At 42.1% G+C, this 24,153-nt stretch overlaps 1 protein-coding gene across 2 annotated transcripts in view; it reads right to left on the bottom strand.

Annotated features, from left to right (window-relative positions):
- Positions 1–8,243, bottom strand: part of LOC127574066 (ATP-binding cassette sub-family C member 9-like) — a 132,254-nt gene extending 124,011 nt beyond the window's left edge. For both annotated transcript variants that reach the window (XR_007956859.1, XM_052022697.1), the window contains exon 1: positions 8,105–8,243. The gene's annotated coding sequence lies outside the window, so the exon portion shown is untranslated. The remainder of the gene's footprint in view (positions 1–8,104) is intronic.
- Between the last annotated feature and the right edge of the window lie 15,910 nt (positions 8,244–24,153).

Genomic DNA, 24,153 nt, shown 5'->3' with positions numbered 1-24,153 from the left:
CAGTTTCTCTTTCTACAGATTCTGCCCGATCTGCTGAGATTTTTTCCAGCATTTTCTTTTATTTCACATTTTCAGCATCTGCAGTTTTCTTGATTTTCACTTCAGATAATTGGTGGAGGTCTGAGCTTTAATCCATGAGGCATCCTAGTCTTTTAGGGTTTATCAACTTGAAAATGACCCAATTACCCTTTTATCCCTTGTGTATAATTACCACTTTTTTCCACTGAATCTCATCTGCTTTCTTCTAGAGTCTGGACCACATTGCCTCAGAATGTTCCTTTTAGTTGATCCTGGCTGAAACACTGTCCCTTGTAGAGCACTTTATCCAGAACACTTTTGATCATGAATCACAGGCAATGGTCTGCACAAAATATCAGAGCCCCAAAGGAAAAGAAGACAGTGGATCCTGTTGGTTGATTCACAGAGCAGACTGTCAAAGCCATTTGGCAGAATGCTTCATTGTCAGCAATAAACAATCTGCTGGAGGAACTCAGCTAGTCAAGCAGCTGTGGGAGGAAAGGAATTGTTGACATTTCAGGTTGAAACCCTGCATCAGGTTTCAATCTGAAACGTCAATAATTCCTTTCCCCCACAGATGCTGCTTGACCCTCTGAGCTCCCCCATCAGAATTCTGACCAGCTGGCCTTTAAGGTTCCCACATGTTAGGTTTGGACTTAACCAATAATAGCTGCTTCCAATCTACTCTCCCCAGTTCCTGCCTAATGCTTTTGTAATTAGCCTCTTCCCCCAATTTACCACTCTTCCCCTTCCCACCACAGTCTTAAAGCTTATGAAATCATGATCACTGTTCCCAAAATGTCCTCCCACTGAAATTCTGATCACCTGGCCTGGCTCATTTCCCAATACAAGGTCTAGTATTGCCCTGAGTGTAATAAGGCATTAAAGGATGGGGACGTTGGCCAGGGAGAGGATGTTGACATTGATATGTAAAACCTGCCAGGTAATTTGGGGGGATTTTAAGGAAGCAGCCCGGTGATATCTCTCCAGTGTTTCTAGGTAATCCATGAGTGTACAGGAAGGCATGGTCTACCATTGCCAGGATGCCATGAGCTTTGTATGGAATTTGAGGTTTTGATCTTCAAACACTCAGTTTCTTATACAGCAAAGATTGTGCTAGTGCATTGAAGGCAATGGTGAATGTCATCTTTGATATCTGCCTTCACAGAGAGGCAGATCCGAATATATGCAGAATGTCCATGTTTTCCAGGGTCTTGTTGCGAACCTTTTTTCTTACAGGACAGTGAGGTGAAGCAGGGGCAAACTGGTAGAAATCCCATCCCCATGTATGTTTCAGTGGATTAATTGATGACTTGGAGTTCACCCTCCAAATGTGCACATATGCAGGCAGCATTTGTCATTATTACAGCCTAATGACTGAAGTTGGTGACCCCATTTCTGGCGTGAAGGATAAATGGTTTCTCGCTTGTGCTGTACATCATCTCCACTCCCTCTCCAGTGGAAAGTCTATTGCAGGTGACATACAGCATTGCATTGAGAAATGTGTAGGGATAATGACATAACCTTGCTTGGCAGAGGTCTGCACTGAGGTTAGATGTGTGGTAGACCTATTGGTTATGATCATGGCTGTGGTGCCACCTTAAATCAGATGCAAGGTAGAGAAAAAACTTGAGACATATGAAAAAGATACTCCAGTCTCTCTTAATTGATGGAGAGAAAGGTTTTGCAAGAGCAAAAAGAAAAGTCATGTTTTGTTTAAATTCCAAAAAAAACTTTATTCATAATAAAAGACAAACTATATACAATTATAAAACAGTGCAAGCCTTTATATTCTTGTACAGATCAATTGTTAGTGTTACCTTTTTATATTAAAAACACAGCACCAATGCCATGCGTGTGGCTCCCTGGGGGCTAACCAGTCCCGTATTTACAATATTTAAGGGGCTTTCTCGCCTGACCCCACCCCTCCCTCTCCAGTGGCAGAAGAACCCCAAACTGTTGTCCTTCCCCACCAAGCCCTCGCATTGGCTGCACCCAGCTTCACTGAGTACCTCAGCACGTACTCCTGCAGCCTGGAATGTGCCAGTCAGCAGCATTCCCCTATGGACATCTCGCAGTGCTGGGAGACCAACAAGTTTCGGGCAGACCAAAGGGAGTCTTTCACCCAGTTGATGACCTTCCAGCAGCAGTTGATGTCCGTCTTTGTGTGTGTCCCTGGGAACAGTCCATAGATCAGAGAATCTTCTGTTATGCAGCTGCTGGGGATGAACTTGACAAGGACCCTTGCATCTTTCGCCACACCCTCCTCACAAACCCACAGCCTGCAAAGAGGTGGGCAACCGTCTTGTCCCCAGCGCAGTCCTCCCGGGAGGAGCGCGCTGGGAGTGATGTTCCGACCATGCAGGAAGGATCTGACTGGGAGGGCCCCTCTCGCTGCCAGCCAAGCGAGGTCTTTGTGCTTGTTGGTGAGTTCTGGCGATGAGGCATTCTGCCAGATGGTCTAGACAGTCTTCTCAGGGAACCACCTCACAGTATCCATCTAGTCCTTCTCCTGCAGTGTCTGCAGGATGTTCTGTACTGACCACTGCCTGATGGACTTGTGGTCAAAGGTGTGGGTCTGGAAGAACTTTTCCATGAAGGACAGGTAGTGCGGCAATGCCAGCTGACTGGGGCATTGCGCAGCAGTGGGGCCAGGCCCATCCTTCACAACAGCAGGGACAGGTAGAACTTCAGTACATAGTGACACTTGGTGCCCATGTACTTTGGTTCCACGCACAGCCTGATGCAGCCACAGACAAAGGTGGTCATTAGGATGAGGACGACATTGGGGACACCTTTACCCCCCATTGTCCAGGGACTTGTGCATGGTGACCTGTCAGACCTGCTCCATCTTGGATCCCCAGATGAACCGGAAGACGGCACAGGTGATTTCCAAGCTGGAGGAGCGAGAAACAGGCCACACCTGCGCCAAGTACAGCAGCCCTGAGAGCACCTCACACCTGATGACCAAGTTCTTCCCAGTTATCAATAGGGAGCGCCGTTCCCACAGTCCCAGTTTCTGCTTCACCTTCCCAATCTGCTCCCGCCAATTTTTGTTGCATGCCTCGGCCCCGCCAAACTAGATCCCCAGCACCTTCAGATAGTCAGGCCTGATGACGAAGGGGACGTTGGATCTGTCAGGCCCGTTGCCGAAGAGCATGGCCTCGCTCTTCGCGTGGTTAACTCTGGCCCCTGATGCCAACTCAAACTGGTCGCAGATGTTGATCAATCTGCAAACTGACCTTGGGTCCGAGCAGAAGACGGTGACGTCGTCCATGTACAGGGAGGTTTTCACCTGGGTGCTCTCACTGCTTGGCAAAGTCACCCCTCTGATGCTCTCGTCCTTCCTGATGGATTCGGCAAAAGGTTCTATACAGCACGCAAACAAGACAGGGGAGAGAGAGCAGCCCTGCCTGACTCTAGACTTGATGGGGAAGCTGTCTGTTTCCCACCCATTGATTTGGACTGCACTACGGATGTCTGTGTACAGCAGTTGGATCCAATTCCTGATTCCCTCCCCAAAGCCCATTTTGGAGAGCACGTCCAACATGTACATGTGTGATATTTTGTCAAAGTCCTTCTCCTGGTCAAAGCTGACCAGGCAGGTGTCCACCTCTGTCCTGCACATAGGCAACGGTATCCCTGAGCAGCGCAAGGCTGTCAAAGATCTTCCTGCCAGGTACAGCACAGGTTTGGTCCAGGAGGATCACCTGTCCCTGAGCAGACTTAACCCTGTTGGCGATGGTCTTGGACAGGATCTTGTAATCCACATTCAACAGTGAAGTCATACACAACAGTTGATGTTGCTTCATGCATTTTTCTTGGAGTTATGACACAGAGGACCTTATATGTTGTGCCTCTAGATGAAAGAACCCACACCACAATTGTGGTGACTGGGATGAATGTGGTTGAGGAAGACTCTGGAGATGACAATTCCTCCCTGGAATTGTGCAAGTTTCCTCCAGGAACTCCTTTTCCTCCCACATCCCAAAGATGTGCTGGTTGGTGGGTTGAGTGCCCACTGACAATTGCTCCTAATGTTTAGGTGAGTGTTTAGAGGAGCTGGGGTTGGGAAACAAGTTGATAGAAATGTTGGAAGAATATTTTAATAGGGAAATTAGTGGGGAAATGGAAATACTCTGAGAAATGGCATAGACTCCTTCTATGTCATAAGGCAATTTAGAATATGGACTTTGTTTATCAATTGACATCTAACCCTTACAATGTCTTATCAGTCAGAATTGGCACTGAAGCTAGACCAGTGTTGCAGTTATTCACCCTTAACAAGAATAATTGATTGGTTAGGCACAGATAGAATATGTATTAACTAACAAATACTTTTATTGGTTCAGTTAACAACAAGCATGCAATTCATACAAGACTAAATACCTGTGTGCACACCCACTAGGTTTCACTGCCCCTACCTGAATAGTCAAAAGAATAGAAAAGGTAATACCCAGGAATAGGAGCTTACATTAACCAGGCATTCCTCTTGATCCCGATATAATCTCCACATTTCCGACATGGGGTCATCCACTTCTGCGATGGTTGGTCTCCAGAGTTTTCACAACTTCTACACCCGAAAATCTCCATTCTCATCCTCTTATCCGATTGAACTGTTGAGTTTCAATTTCATTGGCTCTGACTCATCTGGCTAGCCTGTGTCAGCTTCTCATTGGATCTGGCCCACGGCTACGAGCAGCATTACTTTCTTGCTCTTCCACCAGACTTGTGCCTCGTGTCACTTTCTGTCGTCGTCCTCCTCGTCCTCCCCCTCCCCCCCCTCCTCCTCCAAGTCAGACCAGTGCACACAGGTCAGCCAAACACTGGGCTCAGGTTACTTCAGGTCACAGGCTGTTCTTTCCACAAGCCTGCCATTTCTACCTAACCAAATAAACAACTTATTTGGAAATGATCTCAGGTTTAGCAGATCATCAGTAGGGACCTCATTGTGTCCACTTTCAGTTGCTCTGATCAAGCCATTCCTGAGCAAGAACCAGTTCACAAAACCATTCACAAAATGGTGGCCACAAAAACAGTCTCACAAAAGGGCAATCTCCATTCCTTTCACCACATGGCAAGAACAAAGACGTTTGGTTTGTCTGCTTCCACTGTCCTTGGCTCATTACAGTTAGCTGTTTTGCAGATTTTAATTCCTTTCTGGCTAACACCAGATAGCCTGTTATGGGATCAATCAAAGGACAGAGGATCAAGGAATTCTTTGATGTATTGCATCCAGTGGGCACTTACTGCTCAGTGTTCTTGATAAGTTCACATCCATTCTTGGCTCTCACTGAGGTGGGCCCTTGAGTTTTTAGGCTGCAAATGGTCAAAGTAATAGAGTTGTACAGCACAGAAACAGGCCCTTCAGCCCACCACATCTATGCTGACCACCTTGCCCATCTATACTAACCCCATTTGCCTGCATTAATTCCATCTGCCTCAATACCTTGCACGTTCAAGTACCTATCCAGATGCCTCTTAAGTGTTGTTACTGTTCCTACCTTCACCACCTCCTCTGGCAGCTAATTTCAGACACTAACAACTCTGTAAAAAAAATTTACCCCTCAGATCCCCTTTAAACTTACTCCTTCTGACCTTAAACCTATGCCCCCTAGTCTTAGACACCCCTAACATGGGAAACAGATTTTATCTTGGTGTCTTCAAAGATGTTTCTTCATGGCAGCCTAGACCCTTACTGCTCCTGTTGTATGGGGGTTGTCAGGTGGGTTATGAGGCAGTCTAAAAAGGGCTATTTGAGAGATTTTGAGACCTTCACCATTGATTTTTTTGAAGCAACATTTCTGTTGTCATTGTTGTTTTAGGGCCAGGTCTCTAGAGATAACTAAGTGGATTAGGCCACAAGCAGTGGAGGGTTGTTTTTCAGACTGCAAGCCCATGACCAGTGGTGTGCCACAGGGATCAGTGCTGGGATCACTATTGTTTGTCATCTATATTAATGATTTGGATTTGAGGATGACACCAAAATTGGTGCTATAGTAGACAGTGAAGAAGGTTATCCAAGATTATGACAGAATCTAGATCAACTGGGAAAGTGGGCCACAGAATGGCAAATAGTATTTAACTTAGACAAGTGCAAAGTGTTGTATTTTGGGAAGTTGAACCAGGGCAGCACTTACAATCCAAATGGTAGAGCCTTGAAGAATGTTGTAGAATAGAGAGACCTGGGGTACAAGTACATAATTCCCTGAAAGTCACAACACAGGTAGACAGAATGGTGAAGAAGGCATCTGGCATGCATTCCTTTATCAGTCAGGGCACTAAGTACAAGAGTTGGGATGTCATGTTACAGCTGTACAAGACATTGGTGAGACCACACTTGGAATATTGTGTGCAGTTCTGGTTGTCTAATTATAGGAAGGATGTCATTAAGCTGGAAAAGGTGCAGAAATAATTCATGAGGATGTTAACAGGACTAGAAGGCTTGAGTTATAGGGAGAAACTGGATAGGCTGGGACTTTTCCCCCCTGGAGTGTAGGAGGCTAAGTGATGACTTTATAGAGGTACATAAACATCTTTTAAACCTACATTGTGAATTTCTGTCTAACTTTAGACTTGGTGCAGTAACATACTGCAGGACTACATTACACAAAGGTCTCCAAATTTACTTGCAAACTGCCAGCCCTTATCTTGCTCTGCAGGCTTTGCCCTAATTAATGAGGGGCATCGATAAGGTGAATGGTCAGTCTTTTTCCCCAGGGTAGTGGAGTCAAAAATGAGAGGGCATAGGTTTACAATGAGAGGGGAAAAATGCAAAGTGGACCTGAGGGGACAACTTTTTCCACACGGTGGGGGGAGAAGAAGGGTGGTGGAAAGAGTGGGGTGGGGTGGAGTGGGGGTGGGGGTGGGGCAAGCATACAAGGAGCAAGCTGCCAGAGGAATAAATCACAACTACAATGTTTAGACATACATTTAGACACATGGGCAGGAAAGGTTTAGAGGGCTACAGGCCAAATGGGACTAACTCAGATAGGCAATTTGGTCAGCATGGACAAATTGGGCTCTTTAATGTTATGACTCTAAGACTGGTTCTCCAAGCATTTTGTTATGAGGAGTTCACAAAATTGGAGTCATCCTTCCCTACTTCCTCTTTGCCAATCATATCATACCAGAGGATTGTATTATTATACTTCAATTGATGTCAGCTAAAAGAATCAGTTTCTCATGCTTTGGAATACAAGCCAAAAAAATTGCCACAAATTCACAGACAGCAAATTTCCCCCAAAAATCCCCTCCACTCAAGAGCAAAGTACAAAAAAGTGCACATTTTAAGAAACATCTACAAAAATAGAAAAACTATTTGAAACATTACACATTATTGTTCTGATTAGTCATTTCCTGAGCCAATAATCCTACCACAGCCTACATTGATGATTAAATTGACTATAGACCAAACCCAGTGACCACCCTTGCTTTTGATGGGTTGTGAAGCTCATTAATTGAGTGTCATCCAACCAATGAGCATATTTTGGGAGGGAGGAATTTAATGAAAATAGATTGAGCGACTTTGCCAAAATCTGACCTGTCAATGCACCTTCATGTGTCCGGACTTACTTTTCCCAAACACCATTTTTTTAAACTTAAGTTATCAGCAAAAGTTGAAAAAATGCATCATGCCGCAACGTCGAGAAGAACGTCTTCGCAACTGGTCCCACCTCCTTCCAGATCAGCTGGAGTACATAAACAGCATTAAACATATTGTGAACATCCAGCCAATTTCTGCCTGAACACAGAGTCTATGCAATAACGTACTGCAGGACTACATGACACGAAGGTCTCAGAATGAACCCTCTTACTCTGCAAGGCTTTGCTCTGACGGATAAATAATACTCAACAACACTGACAGATCCGCCCAGCTTGCAAAATATGACATTTGTTTTCAAAAGTTACCAACAGGCGAAATTTACTGCAAATGAAATAAAATTAAAAGTACATTTCAATGAGTCTGGTGGATGCACTCGCCCTCTGCAGAGCCAACCTCCTATTTACTAGTAGGCCCGATAGTCCTCGGACTCGCCGCGGAGGGACAGCCGCTCGTCCCCCTCCTCCACACAAGGCGCCTTACCTGGCCACAGCCCGCCCGTCGAACAACAGCTCAGCCGTTACCGTCCGTGCGAGCACTGAATAACCTGCACCAGGGCTGGAGTTATCTCCTCACGGCCCTGTCGCCCGGGTCGGACACCCCTCCGGGCGGGCAAGCAAACCGCATCCGCTCCTGCTAAACACGGGTATATTTTTACACACACGCAGTGGGCTTGGCCGTGAATACCACAGAGAATCAGAACATAAAAATTAGTTTTGCAGCAATTCACCTGTTCTATTTAATTGGTGAGTGACTTGCTGCTGGATGGTACCATTTCTCTCCCGTTATTTTTAGATGACCGCGTTTATTTTTTTTAAATGGTGGAACAAAACTACAGTCACACTCACTGCCTGATCATCAGTACAATTTACAGTTGTATTTGATTTTGTTATGTTAAATTCCACTCTAGAGATGGAAATGTTATTAATTTTTCGGAAGCAGTTTTCCTTTCTGTTGTATGAACTTACAGAAGAGATTACATGATTCATATTTTATTAACAGTTCATATTTTTTAAGTATATAAGGTTACAGGTAAATATACATTTTATTGTGGATTACATTCACGCCTAAATTTCCTACGTAATTTGGTCTCTTTCTAGAAGAAGCCAATTAGTACAATTGGAATTCGGAAGGTCCCTTTGATATGCAAATCTGCTTAATGCCAAAACATAATCTTTATTCAGGAGACCGAAAGCACGGTTATTGTTGTTAAAAGCAATTCTATATCAATTTATTCTATTTATCACGACAAGTAGAAAACAGATTTGTTTTCAACAAAATTACATAATTATTATTATTTTCCTGAAAAGAATTAAATAAAGCAGCTGAAAATAATGAATGGACTGAACAATTATTACAAATAGCAACATATATACAAATGGTAGAACCTGAAATCCTGTACCTTGCTCTATTGAAGTAATATATTAACCATTGAAGTGGTAAAATATCTTTAATATTGAAATTATAATAACAGTAAAATTATTATCCCCAATTGTCTCTTTGAAGAAGAATAGTTCCATGTTCTGTTTTGTTGTTTGGGGCAAGGGATGGAACAGTTTCCAGGATTTTCACTGATAGACATTTCAACCAGTCAGGCTTCTCTATCCCTCGTAACATTATCAATAATTTTCACAAGGATTTGGTGCCTTTATTGCCATTATTGTTTTCTGCAAACACTTACACTTATTTATCAATCTTTGTCCACCTTTTAAATCCTGCCAGACAAAAGAGATCAGGGCTTGGATAAATTACAATATACTTACAACTGAAATGTGGAAAATTGAATCCATCTTATGTTCCCACTGCAAACCCTGCCAATAATTACAGCACTCCCATCCACCAGATCACCATGTCTGAATTGAACTTTACAGTATTATCAGTGGGCCGTACTTTAAACTTTCTTTACATTTCTGTCATGAAGTCAGCTGTTCAAATTTAACATTTCCCATCTCAGCAGCTATCTTTTCCCTTCTATCTTCCTTAATTACTTCCAGATTTAACTATGTTGATAAATTCTCCACCTTTTTTATTTTAAAAATTAACTTTATTCATAATAAAAAATATATACAAGGGAAGAAACAGTGCAAAAAACTTTTACATTCATCGTCGTTACATTCAGTAGTGTAAACTTAAAAAAAACATAAACAAACATAGCACCATTGCCACTCATGTGGCCCCTGAGGTGATATGCCCTTTTCATTGTACGAGGGGCTTCCCCACCCAGCTCCACCCCTCCATGTGCGGTAGCGGAAGGAGCCTATACTGTGGTCCTTCCCCACAGAGCCTTAGCATTGGCTGCACCGAGCTTCAGTGCAGCCCTCAGCACGTACTCCTGCGGTCTGGACTGTGCCAGTCGGCAGCATTCCCCTACGGATATCTCGCAGTGCTGGAAGACCAACAAGTTTCGAGCAGACCAAAGGGCATCCTTCACCAAGTTGGTGACCTTCCGGCAGCACTTGATGTCTGTCTCAGTGTGTGCCCCCAGGAACAGCCCGTAGATCAGAGAGTCCTCTGTTACTCAGCTGCTGGGGATGAACCGGGACACGGACTCTTGCATCTGTCTCCACAGCCTCTCTGCAAACCCACAGTCTACAAAGAGGTGGGTGACCATCTCTTCCCCACCGCAGGCATCCCGAGGGCAGCGTGCGTTGGGGATGATATGCCATCTGTACAGGAAGGATCTGACTGTGAGGGACCCTTTCACCGCCAACCAAGCAAGGTCTTGGTGCTTGTTGGTCAGATCTGGTGATGAGGCGTTCTGCCAGATGGTTTGGACTGTCTGCTCAGGGAACCACCCCACCGTATCCATAGTGACCCTGTCCCACAGATTCTGAAGGATATTCCATGCTGACCATTGCCTGATGGACTTGTGGTCAAAGGTGTTTATTTGGAAGTATTCTTCCACAAAGAACAGGCAGTGTGACAACATCCAGAAGACTGGGACATGCACGGTAATGGGGCAGGCCTACCTTCTGCCACACCAGGGACAGATAGAACCTCCGTACGCAGTGACATTTGGTGCCCATGTACTTTGGATCCACACACCGTCTGATACAGACAAAAACGAAGATGGTTGATAAATTCTCCATCTCCACACTTCATAATCCTTAACATTCAAACTTATGCCAGAAATATCATGCTTTGCACGTTCATACTCATCAGCCCCACTATACTGCCTAAATGAGTGCTTCATTCTTCAACAAAGAGAGTTTCAAATCTTTGTGCAATAAAGAGAATCCCTGCTCATGGCTTACTCATCTTAACATTGTTATCCTACCCTATTTCTGAGTCCGTCACTAATTGCAAAGACCCTTCCATTACCATTTAGTCCTTTGGAACAACCTACCTAAATGCCTTCACTGCTACACCTTTTAAAATACCTTAGGTGCATCACTCTGATGAAGCCTTCTGTTACCTCTTCTTATTGCTTCTTCTCAGTTCAGCATCCTCATGTTATTTGTAAATCATCTTGGAATGTTTCTTTATACTGAAGGCTGTATAATAAGGCAAGGTGGAATCAAATTGAATAGAAAATTACAAAATAGATGTGAAAAAGCAAATCAGAAAACAGAATTGATTGGCATTTCTTCTTGCTTCTTAGGCAGTGCCCCGGGATTGAGCATGACTGCGTCCACTCCAGTTTTGTGGGTTCTGAAATGATTGATGAGGCCAGTATGGGAACCACAGACTCCCACATTGAGGTAGGCAGGTGAATGATTTGTGAGATGGCACACTCCTTCCATCATTTATGCTGGGCTTCCGTGTACTGCCAATGCATGGGCTTCCAGTTCTCAAAACCATCCCAAATGCTCCCTCTCCATTTGGAGCAGTCATTGGCCAGTGAGGTTGCTGCATTATTTTCAATGAGGCTTTGAGAAGATCCTTGAATCTTTACCTTTGTCCACCTGGTAATGTCTTTCCATGACAAATCTCAGAATAGAGTGTCTGTTTAAGAAATCTGATCTCAGGCATGCAAACGATGTAGCCTGCTCAGTGGAGCCCAGTGAATGTATTTAGGGCTTCAATAGTGAGGATGTGAGCCTGGGTGAGGACACAGACATTGGTTCACCTATCTTTCCAGTGGATTGGGAGGATTTTGTGGAGACACTGTAATGGCACTCTTTCTAGTGCCTTGAGGTGCCTGTTGTAAGTAATGTAACTAACATAAAAAGAGAATGCAAAGATCTTCTTTAAGCTTATTACCAGTAAAATGGTTGGCAGAGGGACAGATTAGAAGCTTATTGATAGATACAGAAGACATGGCTGTTAATAAATGAATATTTTACATGGTGATTACAAGGACTTTGCCAAAGCAACAGTAAACAAGGAGATTTTTAGAATATTGGAAGAGTTAAATATACGTAAGTGAGGAATTTGAAATGTGGTACTTAAAGTGGCTAAATCATCTAATCCAGATTGAGTTCTTTCCAAGTAATTATGGGAAGTAAGAATAGAAATGGTTATATGTAATTATTATGTCCTCTTTAGGTACAGAAATGGTACCAGAGAACTCCAGGGAGACAATGTGTTATATCCTTGCTTAAAAGGGTGAGAAGGATAACCCTGGGAAATTTTTGGCCAGTCAATTGAACACTGATGAGGAAGCTTTAAGAAAAATAATCCAGGAGAAAATAACAGTGATTTTGACAAACACGAACAAATAAAGGAGAGCTAGCAAGGTTTGTTAAGGGAAAATCATACTTGACCAACAGAGACATCAGTACAGTTAATGTCTACAAATGGATTTTAAAAAGTTATTTGAGTACCATGTAATAAACTTGTTAGTAAAATTAATAATGAGATAGCTGAGGCAATGCACCATGGATACACAATTAGCTTAAGAATAAAAAAAATGGAAAGCACAGCAAATGTTTTTTAAACTGGATAATCGTATACAGTGGTGTTCTCCAGCGTTCAGGTCCAATTCAGTGTTCCTTGGACTTGAGGATGCAGAGCATAATTTTGAAATCTCCAAATGATACGTAATCTTGAAGGATCATAAACAGTGATATATACAATAATAGGCGTCAAGATAACATGCACAGCTTAATAGAATGATGGAGACATAATGGATGGAACTTAATGAAGTACATTTGATGTGATACATTTTATTAAAATAGAATGAAGGGAGACAATGCAAGCTACATGGTGGAATTTTAAAGGTTGCAAGTACAAAGAACTGGTGGTGTGAGTATACAAACCTTTGAAGGTGAGAAGCACGTATGGGCTGGTGGGACCTGCTCACAGGCCAGATCAGACCAAATACTGGGGCTAGGCCACCACAAACCCAGGTGTGAGAGGGAGCAAAGCTCCCTCACTCCACCTCCACTCATACAAGTCAAGAGTACTGAGTGCCAACTACTCATTTTCCAGTAATCACTGCAGAATGATGACAGAAGTGAAGGAAGGACAGCAGCTGATTCTCAATTGGAGTCACAGAGCAACCTCATAATTAGTAGATGTAAACTGTTTATTAAAAGTGTAAGAAGTGTTTATGTCATTTAAGTTGACTTCTCCCAGAGATAAATGTGCGTACCGGTTTTTGCAAATTTGTACCATTAAGTAAAGATCAATAATACTTTTCCACAATATCATTTGTCCTGTATGCAATTCAGCAGCATTTTTGTTTGCAAGGTTGTTCTGCGAATGTAAGTAGGGCCTAATCATGCATTACTTACAGTATTTGTGGTACTTTGGATATATGCCATGCTATAGCACCTTCTAGTGGTTTGAAACAATATTTCATGACAGTATGTTTATTCCTTTGTGTGAATTTGGAACCCTGTGATTTGACAGCTATTTTTTTGATAGACTCTTTCATGAAGAACTTGGAGTCTTTTTAGCAGTACCCTTGCGAATACCTTGCTGACCACGTTGAACAGAGATCTGTCAAGGAGTTGGATGGCCTTCTTTCTTCTTTGTATGAATAACTGGCTCTCTAATTTTAAAATTTCTTTCTCCACAGTTGTTACAATGTGTCTTTATTTGTGCTTGGTTCACTCGAATGCAAATTTCTTTTGGTTATGCTGATCCAATATTGTGTTTGTTTTCAACAAGGTTTTCAGGACATCCCAAAGCATTGTACAACTAATAAAGAACCTTTGATATGTTTACACTATTACAGTGCTATGTACAACAAGCTCCTACAAATAGCAATAGGTAAACTTTCTTTTATTTACAGATAAACTTTTAACTGAGTGATGACAATGGGAAGATAAATATAGGGCAGGATGTTAAGGATAACTCTACTTCTCTGCATCAAAAGGGTGCATAGGATCTTTCTCATTCACTTTAGAGTGCAGAGTTTAACACCTGATGCAAAAGACATGATCTCCAAATCTACATTATCCGTTCAGTACTGCTACAGTCAAGTTTTAGGAAAAGGATTAACACAGTATGTTAATGACTAGAATATTATTTTCTCAATGAAGTTGATTGGGATGTAAATATTGACCAGGATGTTGAGGATCATTCCTTCAAAATAATGGCATGGGATCTTTAATTCCATTTAGGAGCACAGGGTTCAATGGTTCATCTAAAAGATGACATGAATGTCAATACAGTATTCCCTCAATCCTACATTGGAGTGTCAGCCTAGATTTTTTTAAAATCTCACAACCCATAACCTACTGGCTGAGTCATGAGTGATACTTACTGTTCCATAGCTGACACTTGCTGTTCAAGTGTTAAACTTGTGACCAAAAGACTTTCAGGACCCCACCATTAATTCAAACAACAAGGTCTTGGTCATTGAACCAGTTAAAAGGTAATTAAGAGGAACCACAAGTTTTCCCTCTTTTTGAGAAAGAGTCTGTGTTTCATCAGCATTCTGTTGGATTGAATTGCTTTATTATTGAGATGCAGTGAAAAGCTTTTGTTTTGCATGCCATCTAGACAGATCATGCCATACATAATTACATCAAGGTAGTTAAAAGAAAAACAGAATGTAGAATATAGTGCTGCTGTTACAGAGAAAATGCAGTGCTGGTAGACAAATAAAGTGCAAGGGTCACAACGAGATAGATTGGGAGATCAAGAGTTCAAGGGGTCATCTTTTAGTATATGAGAGGTCCGTTCAAGAATCTGATAACAGCGGGATAGAAGCTGTCATTGAGTTTGGTGGTATGTGCTCTCACACTTTTGTATCTTCTGTCTGACGGGAGAGAGGAGAAGAGAGATTGACCAGGGTGGGAGGGGTCCTTGGTTATGTTGGCCGCTTTCCCGAGGCAACGGAAAGTGCAGACGGAGTCAATGGGGGCAGGGTGGGGGGGGGGGGGAGGCTGGTTTGCATGTTGGGCTGTGCTGCAATTGCAATTCTCCGTAATTTTTTGCAGTCTTGGGCAGGGCAGTTGCCATACCAAGCTGTGATGCATCTGGATAGCACGCTTTCTGTGGTGCATCTATAAAAAATGGTAAGAGTCAACAGGAACATGCTGAATTTCTTAGCCTTCTGAGGAAGTAGAGGCGTTGGTGTGCTTTCTTGGCTGTGGCATCCAGGTGGTTAGACCAGGACAAATTGTTGGTGATATTTACACCTAGGAACTTGAAGCTCTCAACTATCTCCACCTCAGCACCATTGATACAGATGAGGGCGTGTATTCCACCCCACTTCCTGAAGTTAATGACCAACTCCTTTGTTTTGCTGACATTGGGGGAAAGCTTGTTGTCTTAACACCATGCCACTAGACTCTCTATGTCCTTCTTCCACTAAGAGCATAAGATTGAGACTGCCTATTCCTGTAGCAGGTGGCAGGAATGAAAATTTAGCTTATCAGTCCAGCACACCATAGCAATTATTATTCATCATCACTCCACTACATACAGTGTAAAAAATTGTAGTTAGTAAATCAGCTTGAGCACTATGACATTGAGTGTAATTCACATTTATTTGTCCTTTTATACCTCCTATAATTCCTTACAAAGTAGGGAGTTGCAGTTGGGGAGACACTAAGAACAGACAAGATTTATCATAGCCAACTAAGGATATTCAGAAGGGACTACACTCACTTATTGATATGTAACTCTGTGGCTAATTTATAACTGCACTCTTAAAACACTGGCATTTTAGAGTACGTGTTCTGAAAGTGGAAGGATAGAAAATATCAATTGAAAAAAGGGGAGATTTTTGGAGTAAGGAACGCAGTGGGTTAATAGTTTGATATCAAATTACAAAATGACAGAGGCAGAGTTATTTATCAGTTGTAGCATAAACCTAAATAAGTTAAAGTGACACAGATACAATAAATCTCTAAGTCACTGTAACGTAACTTTTAAAGGTTTATAGCACAGAAGAAATGTGCCATTTTATATACTGTTGCTGCATACAGTCAATATATAAAGAGTTCATTTTGTTTTCTCCATAATTTTTTCCAAGTACTAAGGAGTGTGATACAGAGACAGAGATTAAGCAACTTTATCTGAGTGGCCTTATCCGTCTGCATTTTGGGTTTGTATATCTAAGATGGAAGATGCAGATTTCTCTGTAGCTTAGGTAATAATTGTGTCTAAATGTCGACAAACTCTAAATATATGTCACAAAATCTGGGTATCAGTCATATTTTTGCTGGAGAGTAATTCTTTCAGCCTGCTTAAATCAATGTACTAGATACTGGTTCCACTTTGAAATACAGATTGGAATACTGCCCTGAAACTGCAATGGAAGTTACATAACCAGTTTCAGAAAGAGCCTGAATCCATTCTCTGGTAACAGAGCATTGAATTGTATGTCAAATAAACAATAAATTCACAGAGTAGTGTATGTTACACTGCAGTGGATTTGGCAATTGAAGAGAAGATGTTTGAAAGGAGATTTTTGAAATTAATATGCTTCTTTCATTTGTTTCAAACAAAGAGGTGAGAATTGATGAAAACAGATTAAACCAAGCTCAAGCAACGGCCTGGCCTAGGATTAATAAACTAAACTGCAAATCGGGCATTTTGCTAAGTGTGCTAGCATGACACTTTCCTGGGCTGATTTTCTGTGCTTAAATGTTTAATAAGATGGTAATTGAAAAACACTAGTATTTATAAAAAAAACAATGAAAAACTGTAACGTAAAAAACCATTCATTTTCAAAACTATGTCACTTCTTTAACAAAGATCTTTTGGTAGACATTTATATTTCTATTATTTGCAATTTATACTAAACATATCTTTTGAGAGCACGTGTTTTTGAGATGAGTGGACTTCTTGAAGTCCATGTAAGGATTTCTGTTTCACAATTCCACTTTTATATAAAGTAGGATAAATAATTTCCAATATACTAATGACTCCAAATAGCTGGTTAGATGGAAGCTGGGGAGCTGAGGGGTGGTTCTGCAACCAGCAATTTTTAGCCAACTTCATGATCATTATGAAGCAATGCATCTAGCTGATCTAGCATTTCATGCACTCAGCTTGTAAGATGAAGTTTATTATCCAAAACGATTTTTTAAGGTGTCCTTGAAATAAATTTACAACCACATGCTTTTATGAGCGATGTAACATATCTAGTGCATGGTGTTTTTTTCCAATCACAACTCCTCAGATAATGAACCAGTCAGTGCTTACAAGCAACTTAACCCGGACAATATTCAGGCTGGATGACAATTTTCATTTATGATGTGAGAAAGGGAAAACTAAGTCTCAAGGCATCTGGAGACTGAGATCCAACACAAAGCTTAAGTACAAATGGGGGGGGGGGGGGGGGATGGGAAGAACTCAGGAGATCCACCAACATCCAGAACATGCATGGATTCTTTACATCTGTCAAGGTTATGAACAGCCCAACCACCCACGTACTCATGCTGCTAGGAGCCATGAATGGAGGCAAGCACATTGAGTTTAGTGAGGCTGTTGGCATCTGGTAGAAGAAGCACTTTGCATATCTTCTCAACTAAGACTCCATCTGTGACTCAAGAGTTCATGGCCCCATAAAATAAATAGGTGTCACTGAGTTTGATGAAGGGTTGAAAAGACTATCCAACAGCTGAAAAGTAACAAAACCTCTGGAGCAGATGAAATCCCTGCTGTATTATCAAACCATGGCAAAGAAGTATTTCTGCACAAATTATCTCCCTCATCTGGGAAGGGGGGAGAGGACAGAGGATCTCAGAGACCCGGTAATCATGAATAAAAACAGAAAAGCCTGGAAGTATTCAGCATGCCAGGCTGCATCTGCGGGAAGAGAAAGAGACATGCCGAGTATTTCTCGCATTTTCTCTTTTTATTTTAGATTTCCAAAATCTGCATATTTTTGATTTTCATGTAATCAAGTAATCACAAACATTTTCAAGAAAGGAGACAAGCCTGATTGCAATAAATATAGAAGAGTCCCCCTGGTGTCTATGACAGGGAAAGGTATTAGTGTTAGAGAGCGTCATAGAGCTATACCACACAGAAATAGGGCCTTTGGAGCAACTCATCTATGCCAAACAAGTTGCCTAACTGAGCTAGTCCCATTTGCCTGCATTTGGCCCATATCTCTCTAAACTTTTCCTATTCATGTAACTGTCCAAATGCCTTTTAAATGTTTTAATTATACTCACCTCTACCACTTCCTCTGGCAGCTCATTTCCATATACTCTCCAGCCTCTGTGTGGAAACATTTGCCCTTCAAGTCCCTTTGAAATCCTTCCTCCTTCCCTTAAAACTATGCCCTCTAGTTTTGGACTTCCCTACCCCTGGGAAAAGAGTTTGGCTATTCACCTTATCTATGCCCCTCATGATTTTATAAACCTCCATAAGGTAACCCCTCAGCCTCCTACACTCCAGTCCTAGCCTAACCAGCCTCTCCTTATAACCCTAGCCCTCCAGTCCCAGTAACATCCTCATAAGTCTTTTTTGCACCCTCCAGTTTACTGTCTATTGGCAGGAATCCTTCCTATAGCACATATTCCAGGAATCTCAGACGTTTCTTCCCTGCGGCCGAAGAGCTCCTCCTAGAGTTGCAATGTGAATTGCAACTATCAAGGAACACAGTGGAGATTGATCTTCACTGCATAGTAAATCTAATAAAAATGTAGGAAGTAGCATCAACTGCTGTACCTGACCTTCCTTGACCTCACAAAAGCCTTCAATTTTTCAAACAAGAGGGACAATAAAGGATCCTTTCCAAGTTTGGCTGTCCTCAAAAAATTGTCACCATCCTCCCATCTGCTCGATGATCCACCATAATCCCAATTCCATCACAGACTGGGGTCGAGCAAGGCCGAGTTATTTCACCAACACTTTTCTCAATCTTCCTAAATGCACTACTTTAGCTCAACTTCAACAAGAATCCACTTGGATTGGAGTTGATCAACAGGATGAGCAGGAAGCTGTTCAAACTTTATCACTTCTTCTCCAGAAACAAATTCACCCCCACTCCTGTAACTAAGTTACAAATGATGCCCGTGTATGCACATACTTAGAGGCCAACCTCCAAATCATTCTCGACTCCTTCACTAAAGTGTCTCGTTTTTTTTTGTAATTCATTGCTCATATTCCGTGCAACATTGAAAGAGGCCATTCAGCCCTTTGACTCTATGTTGGCTCTTCAAAGTAATCCCATCAATCCATTCACCCATTTATTTTCCTGTAATCTATTCTCTGTGTGTGGCAGAGGCTTATTCTGAACACCAGGAAGACAAGAGTCCTTTAATAATTTGTTCTTGCTCTTTGACAATGGAGATCCAGGACAAGACACAGATCACTTCACATATTGGTATTGGTATTGGTTTATTATTGTCATTTGTACTGAGGTACAGTGAAAAACTTGTCTTGCATACCATTCATACAGATCAATTCATTACGCAGTGCATTGAGGTAGTACAGGGTAAAAACAATAACAAAATACAGAGTAAAGAGTCATAGCTACAGGGAAGTGCATTGCAGGTAGACAATAAGGTGCAAGGTCATAACAAGGTAGATTGTGAGGTCAAGAGCCCATCTCATCGTATAAGGGAACCATTCAGTAGTCTTATCACATTGGGATAGAAGCTGTCCTTGAGCCTGGCGGTATGTGCCCTCAGGCTCCTGTATCTTCTGCCTGATGGAAGAAGGGAGAATAGAGAATGACCTGGGTGGGTGGGGTCTTTTATTATATTGGTTGCTTCACCAAGGCAGCGAGAGGTATGGACAGAGTCCATGGAGGGGAGGCTGGTTTCCGTGATGTGCTGGGCTGTGTCCACAACTCTCTGCAGTTTTTTGCGGTCCTGGGCAGAGCGGTTGCCATACCGAGCTGTGATGTCTCCAGATAGGGTGCTTTCTATGGTGAATCGATAAAAGTTGGTGAGTGTCAAAGGGGACATGCCAAATTTCTTTAGCCTCCTGAGGAAGTAGAGGCGCTGGTGAGCTTTCTTGGCCATGGCATCTACATGGTTGGACCAGGACAAGCTATTGGTGATGTTCACTCCAAGGAACTTGAAGCTCTCAACCCTCCCAACCTCAGCACCATTGAGTAGACAGGTGCATGTACACCGCCCCCTTTCCTGAAGTCAATGACCAGCTCTTTTGTTTTTCTGACATTGAGGGAAAGGTTGTTGTCATGACACCATGTCAGTAAGCTCTCTATCTCCTTCCTGTACTCCGACTCATCATTATTTGAGATACAGCCCACTACGGTGGTATCATCTGCAAACTTGTCACAATCTGGCCACACAGTGATGAGTGTTTAGGAAGTAGAGTAGAGGGTTGAGGATGCAGCCTTGTGGGGCACCAGTGTTGACAATAATGTGCTGGAGGTGTTGCTGCCTATGCTCACTGATTGCAGTCTGTTGGTCAGAATGTCAAGGATCCAGTTGCAGAGGGAGGTGTTGACTCCCAGGTCTCATAGTTTGGTGACGTGTTTGCTTGGAATTATAGTATTGAAGGCGGAGCTGTAGTCACTAAACAATAGTCTAACGTAGGTGTCTTTACTGTCCAGATCTTTGGAGCCATCTCTGAGTGAGGACAGACATTGATGACAAAATTCACCACTGCCTCCAATTTGTCAACTATTGGATGCCTGAGTAAAAATGTGCTCAAAGACCCATCCCTGAGCACATGCTTTATAAAGAAGCAGTGATAACATGTGCACTTTACGGACATGGACAACTTACAAAGTAACACAAAGTACTAGAGAAGTCCTACCAATGCTGCCTCAGTATGAGAGACCACATGGAGGCCAAATACAGTAGAAGGAGTATTCTGCAATCCAAACACTTTGCCCACTCTTCCAATCAAGGTCCACTTGTCTCATCTGAGGCAATATCTGTGGATTCTGTACAGGACTCATTAGTCATTTCATAACACACAGAACCAGTAGGAACAAGTTGTCCGTAAGTGTCAAAGAGGAGAATATTTATGTCATACTAGTGTCAGGCAATGACTATCTCCAATAAGAGAGACTTAACACATTTTCTATTAGTATTTAATGGCAAAACCACCTTCAATGCCCCCACTATCAGTGGATGCCCATGAAGTGAAAATTAACAAGACCAGCCACAAAGCTACTGTGGCTAAAGAAGCAGGTCAGAGATCAGTGACAATAAGCAGCAGGCAATTTACATCCTAATTTCCTAGAGTCCCAAGATGCATCAAAATATGATGGAATACTCTCCACTAGCCAGATGACACTGTCTCCAACAAAACTCAAGATGCTCAGCATCATCCAGCACAAAGCAGCCTGCTTCATCAGTACCTCATCTGCCACCTTAAATATTCACTCCTTTCTCCATCTTATGCCATTGCAAATTACACTGCAAATACTGGGTAAGCTTCTTTGACAGTACCTTACAAACCCATAACTTCTGACACTTAGACAGACAAGGTCAATAATTGTCAGAACTCTTCGTAGGTGCATTCCAAGTCACCGGCCTTTGCCTCATCATTTTAGGGGCCCATATAACTGCCTGCCCATCAGCATTGAGGGAAAACCTTAACCTCACACTGTAGTGGTTCAAGAAGTTGGCTCACCACCACTTTCTTAAAAGCACAATTGAAATATAGGGAACTTATACTAATCTCTTTCAAACTTGGTTAGACCACAGTTAGAGTACACTTCTGGTCACTGTTTTATGAAAAAGACACAGAGGCACAAGACAGTGTGCAGAAAAGATTTATAAAGATCATATCAGAAAAGTGAACTGACCAGTCTCCTTTTTGATAGGAGGCTGAGGAGTCACCTCATAGAGGTGCTGGCTTCATCATGATAGCTTGGTCTACAACGTAACGAGGATAATGCAGTTGGAAGTGGGGAGTAGAAGAGCACTTATGGAGGAGAATCATGAACATGACTGAAGAGAAATAATATGCCATGAGCATAATTAAAATTATTAGCTGTCATGATGCACATAAATTGGAACTCCGTATGTGATGAGACTAAACACCCAGTCATCAGTGCATAAATATTTGATTAGAGCTTTTATACAAAATCCCCACTTTATAAGTTCCTGCCAACAATGTCTGGCTTTGCAGGAAGGAGATTATAAAATCTGTTGTACAACTTTGTGTAGCTGATTCTCAATGCACCTGATTTTGCATTGGGGTTTTTTGGCATGTATAAGCCTCACTAAATAGGGAAATTCATCCCATTTTGCATTTGACAAGTTCAGGCTAAATTCTGCCTACAAGTTACCACCAACCATTAAGAACTTCTTAATACATTCTTTTAAAGCTGTTTGCTATAGTTAAAATTGCATTTTTTTAGTTGCTCAGAAGAATTTCAAGATGATTTGTTCAGATATCTGGGTTTTATCTTTTTGCAATATTATTCTATTTGTTTGTTCATTTTAAAATAATAAATATCTACAGCAGTACAAGTAGCACCTAAGAAGAGGGCACTCTGTGTATCAACTCTTGTACTGTTGTGTAATCAAATGGAAAATCATTTCTTTGTGGGATATTATTTGCACCTTTAAAGGCATCGCTAGCACTACATATTTCCTTTGCAAGTCTTGTGTGTGCATTAAATGTATGGTTCAGATGGTAGTACTCCTGTGTACATTAAATTGTGAGCTCAAGACCTTTTCCAGAGACTTGATCACAAAAACTTAGTTCAGTCAGAAATGCAGTTTTTCAGATTAGATGTTAAACTGAAGTCCTGCAGGTAGTTGTAAAGTCCCATCCCATGATTCTGTTTTTAAGAAGGAGTTCTTCCTAGTGTCCTGGCCAATATCACTTAAACTCAGATTATCTGGTCCATTGCTATTTACAAATTGAATGTCATGTTGCCTGTATTACAAGGTGGATGATGCAAAGATAGGTGGAGGGGCAGGTATTGTTGCAGAAGCAGGGAGTCTGCAGAAGGACTTGGACAGGTTGGGAGAATGGGCAAAGAAGTGGCAGATGGAGTACAGCGTAAGGAAGTGTATGATAATGCACTTTGATAAAAGGAATAGAGGCATAGACTATTTTCCAAATGGGGAGAACATTCAGAAATTGAAGGTGCAAAGGGACTTGGGAGTACTAGTGCAAGATTCTCTAAAGGTTAACTTGCAGGTTGAGTCGATAGTAACGAAGGCAAATGCAATGTTAGTATTCATTTTGAGAGTACTAGAATATAAAAGCAAGGATGTAATGCTGAGCCTTTATAAGATATTGGTCAGACCACATTTGGAGTATTGTGAGCAGTTTTGGGCCCCATATCTAAGGAAGGATATGCTGGTGTTGGAGAGGGTCCAGAGGAGGTTTATGAGAATGATCCTGGGGCTGAAAGGGTTAAAGTATGAGGAGCGTTTGATGGCTCTGGGCCTGTACTCGCTGTAGTTTAGAAGGATGAGGGAGGATCTCATTGAAACCTACCGAATATTGAAAGACCTGGATAGGGTGGATGTGGAGAGGATGTTTCCAGTAGTGGGAGAGTCTAGGACCAGGTGTTGTTGAGGGCACAGCTTCAGAATAAAAGGTTGTCCCTTTAGAACAGAGATGAGGAGGAATTTCTTTAGCCAGAGGGTGGTGAACCTATGGAATTCATTGTTACAGATGGCTGTCGAGGCCAGGTCATTGGGCATATTTAAAGCAAGGTTTATAGGTTCTTGAGTAGTAAGGGTATCAAATGTTATGGGGAGGAGACAGGAGAATGGGATTGAAAAGGAAAAAATAAATCAGCCATGATCGAATGGTGGAGCAGACTCAATGGGCCGAGTGGCCTAATTCTGCTCCTATGTCTTACAATCTAAGGTAATGGTATTTAAAAAATACTTTCTTTGCTGTGAAGTGCTTATGGATGTCCTGAGGTTGTGATAGGGGCCAAATATATGTCTTCTTACTTAGCAAGCCTATGGACCTCTTCTTCGATGCCAAATCAATGACAATTATATCATCTACTGTAGCCTGGTTTAAGGATAACATTAAAAGGTGTGCCCTGTTGTTGTCAAGGTCTTGTAGCAGAGAGCTGTTATACAGCCATATTCTTCCAGACATCTGCTAGATAAACCAATCTGCTACTCATTTCCCTATAAAACAGGTAATTGATGTTGTGCTTGTCAGATAAAAAGATTCATCACACTTGATAGTGCAAAGGAGATATTAACGGGATGCAGCACAGAATATTTGTTTGGTGGTGGGCCATTCAAGAGTTCACAGAATGAGTA

This window comes from Pristis pectinata, chromosome 9, assembly GCF_009764475.1.
Source record: "Pristis pectinata isolate sPriPec2 chromosome 9, sPriPec2.1.pri, whole genome shotgun sequence".
Taxonomy (NCBI): Eukaryota; Metazoa; Chordata; class Chondrichthyes; order Rhinopristiformes; family Pristidae; genus Pristis; species Pristis pectinata.
This window is presented reverse-complemented; position numbering and strand designations above follow the sequence as displayed.